This window comes from Lepisosteus platostomus, chromosome 3 (genome assembly GCF_059453375.1).
Source record: "Lepisosteus platostomus isolate fLepPlt1 chromosome 3, fLepPlt1.hap1, whole genome shotgun sequence".
Classification (NCBI taxonomy): Eukaryota; Metazoa; Chordata; class Actinopteri; order Semionotiformes; family Lepisosteidae; genus Lepisosteus; species Lepisosteus platostomus.
In genome coordinates, this window is record NC_142613.1 from 34,261,043 (window position 1) to 34,265,441 (window position 4,399).

The following is a 4,399-nucleotide window of genomic DNA, read 5'->3' on the forward strand; positions in this document are numbered from 1 at the left end:
TGTACAGCCACATCATTAAGTTTGCAGATGACACCACTATTATTGCGCTGATCAACAACAATGATGAGTCCGCATACAGGAGTGAGGTGGAACATCTTACAAGATGTTGCCTTGACAACACTCCGGCCCTGAATGTCAACAAGACAAAAGAACTCATAGTGAACGTCAGGAGACCCAGAGAGAGTCGTGTCCCAGTCAGCATCGATGGCACAGCAGTGGATACTGTCAGCTGCTTCAGGTTCCTCGGCCTGCAGATCTTTACCAACCTGGCTTGGACTCACAACACTGTAGCCAGTCTGAAAAAGGCACAACAACACCTGCACTTTGGGGAAGCAGTTCCTCATGAACTTTTACCACTGCAGCATAGAAAGTGTCCTCACTGTGTGGTACAGCAATACTACCACGCATGACAGAGATGCAATACAAAGGGGTGTGGCAACAGCACAGGGGATTATAGGCTGTGATTTACAATCAAACGATGAGATCCACACCATCTGCTGTCGCAGTGAAGCCCAATCCATCATTCATGACCCTAACCATCCCGGCCACAAACTTTTCTCCCCCAGCGGTACCGCTCTGTTAAAGCAAGGACCACTAGACCCAAGAACAGCTTCTATCCCACTGCGGCACACATCCTCAACACCTAACCGCAGGGCCTCAGACTCAATACAGACCTGCACTCTGCACTTTTTACATAGTCTACCTTTTTTTCCCCCCTCAGTCTCACTACTAAATATTTATTTTTCCACAATATATTATTGTTCCTGTAGTCTAGATTGTGTAGTGTTGTCCGATGTACTGTGTATGTCCCAAAAGATCAGCACGATTAAGAACTCCAATGTATGTATACACAAGGCAAACTACTCTACTCTCTCCAAGTCCTGTTACTCCAACATCAGTGGGACAAACAGCCGCAGAGTAAATACCAGAGTATGGCACTCCTCCAGGTGTGAGTGGAGTTATTGAGACAGACACGTCCATAGGAAATTAAACTTAAATTACATATTACATCTCAGCCACACTGGATATTAAAGCACCTCTGGAAACTTAAATGTGCAGTATAATCAAGATATTTTGCCTATTTGCCAACTTTTAGACTGATGATCAGTCTTTAGAAACTTCTAATTAAACATACACACTGCAAGGGGAAGGCTTCAGAAGAAGTTACAAGAATGTCAAGAGTGAGAGCTTAATAATTTCACAAAGGCAGTTAAAATGATTAAAGGAAAGTCAATGATCCCGACGCCATGAGAAAGATTAACAATGGCAAAGAAAAACATTAGAAAAATTGACAACTGTTTGTCAAGGAATACGGAGCTGTAATGTTTGGCTTTTTTTTTGTTCTGCACTTGGCAGATAAGGTTTAATGAAGATAAGGGCAGGTTTTTGGATGGAGTTAGTAAAAACTATTGATAAAATTAAAATGAGGAAAATGAAGCTAGAAAAGGCTACTTATGAAAGAGCTGTGCATTTATGTTGCCACATGGTTTACATCTTTCAGATACTATGAGGAAGCAGTAAAAAGGAAAACAATATTAGGCTATAGTCAAAAATGAAGAATTCAGCTGAAAGGTTATGTTAAAATTGTACAATACACTCTTTAGGGCTCATTCCTCCTAGTTAGGAGTACTGTATACAATATTTGCCACCACAATACAAAAAACGTTTTTGCTGCTCCAGAATTAGTCTAAAGAAGAGCAAACAGATTCACTGCAGGGTTTAAGGGAACAGAAAAGACGAGGTACAAGTACTCAAAATCCCTAATAACAACAAAGCAGACTTGGGAAAAAAAATTGAAATATGAACAAGAGGGCACAACCAGAAATGCAGCGAAAACTAAAATCAGGATGCAATTTTTTACCCAAAGGGCTGTGGAAGAACATTAAGATGTTCGAACGTGCAGTTCAAGCGGATATCTTAGCTTCCTTCTAAAACAGTTGGATGAGATCCTGGGATCGATTAACTATTGTCAGATGAGGAAAATCGTTCCTTTTTCTTGTACCCTTTCTTACATTCTCTGGCCCAGTGAGATAATAGACAACAGCAAACTTCAGTAGACAAGTTTACAACGTCTACTGCTATTATGGACAGATACAGTGCCTTGCGAAAGTATTCGGCCCCCTTGAACTTTTCAACCTTTTGCCACATTTCAGGCTTCAAACATAAAGATATAAATTTTTTATTTTATGTGAAGAATCACCAACAAGTGGGACACAATTGTGAAGTGGAACGAAATCTATTGGATTTTTGAAACTTTTTTAACTAATAAAAAAATGAAAAGTGGGGCGTGCAAAATTATTCGGCCCCTTTACTTTCAGTGCAGCAAACTGACTCCAGAAGTTCAGCGAGGATCTCTGAATGATCCAATGTTGTCCTAAATGACTGATGGTGATAAATAGAATCCACCTGTGTGTAATCAAGTCTCTGTATAAATGCACCTGCTCTGTGATAGTCTCAAGGTTCTGTTGAAAGCGCAGAGAGCATCATGAAGACCAAGGAACACACCAGGCAGGTCCGTAATACTGTTGTGGAGAAGTTTAAAGCCGGATTTGGATACAAAAAGATTTCCCAAGCTTCAAACATCCCAAGGAGCACTGTGCAAGCGATCATCTTGAAATGGAAGGAGTATCAGACCACTGCAAATCTACCAAGACCTGGCCGTCCCTCTAAACTTTCAGCTCAGACAAGGAGAAGACTGATCAGAGATGCAGCCAAGAGGCCCATGATCACTCTGGATGAACTGCAGAGAACTACAGCTGAGGTGGGAGAGTCTGTCCATAGGACAACAATCAGTCTTACACTGCACAAATCTGGCCTTTATGGAAGAGTGGCAAGAAGAAAGCCATTTCTCAAAGATATCCATAAAAAGTCTCGTCTAAAGTTTGCCACAAGCCACCTGGGAGACACCCCAAACATGTGGAAGAAGGTGCTCTGGTCAGATGAAACCAAAATCGAACTTTTTGGCCACAATGCAAAACGATATGTTTGGCGTAAAAGCAACACAGCTCATCACCCTCAACACACCATCCCCACTGTCAAACATGGTGGTGGCAGCATCATGGTTTGGGCCTGCTTTTCTTCAGCAGGGACAGGGAAGATGGTTAAAATTGAGGGGAAGATGGATGCAGCCAAATACAGGACCATTCTGGATGAAAACCTGTTGGAGTCTGCAAAAGACCTGAAACTGGGACGGAGATTTATCTTCCAACAAGACAATGATCCCAAACATACAGCAAAATCTACAAAGGAATGGTTCACAAATAAACGTATCCAGGTGTTTGAATGGCCAAGTCAAAGTCCAGACCTGAATCCAATCGAGAATCTGTGGAAAGAGCTGAAAACTGCTGTTCACAAACGCTCTCCATCCAACCTCACTGAGCTCGAGCTGTTTTGCAAGGAAGAATGGGCAAGAATTTCAGTCTCTCGATGTGCAAAACTGATAGAGACATACCCCAAGCGACTTGCAGCTGTAATCGCAGCAAAAGGTGGCTCTACAAAGTATTAACGCAAGGGGGCCGAATAATTTTGCACGCCCCACTTTTCATTTTTTTATTAGTTAAAAAAGTTTCAAAAATCCAATAGATTTCGTTCCACTTCACAATTGTGTCCCACTTGTTGGTGATTCTTCACATAAAATAAAAAATTTATATCTTTATGTTTGAAGCCTGAAATGTGGCAAAAGGTTGAAAAGTTCAAGGGGGCCGAATACTTTCGCAAGGCACTGTACATATAAGAACCGAGAAGGGAACTAAACAAATGGGAAAGTGTTTCCCTACTCCAAATAAGGCTCCCTAAATAAGAGATTTTTTAAATGGTGATTTCATTACTGATGGACCCAACAACAACAACAAAAAAAACTTTACACAAGTCATTTACCTTAATCCCAAAGAGCTTCTTCAGTGCTTAAATTAATTGGGCATGTTGTCATCCCAAGAACGAGAAGACAAGGTACAGCTGGCGTAACACTTTAAAGAATTCCTATTGTCAAACCTTAGAGAATGGGGTACTGTGAGAGGTTTTAAGATGTTTTATAACACACATAACAGTATCATGGAATGATGTATTGGAACGCTTTTTTAAAATCAATATTACAGGTTTAATGTAGTATTCAATCTATAATGCAAATATATTGCATTGTCTCAGTTTAATAATCCAGATTGTACGAGACAGTATTCTGGGTAATAAGACCACAAAATAGGATGAAATACTGGATGACTGAATACAGTCTTTTTCTTAATGTGTCAAGGATCACTGGATGTGAAGTGCTTCTTATTCTGTGGTTTACTACAGTGAACACAACCGTAGATCTTACAGCCATCTTCTTATATGATAAGGTAAGAATAAAACACTGGATACCCAAGATATTCATCATTTTGTGGAAGTGAGTGATTATCTGCAG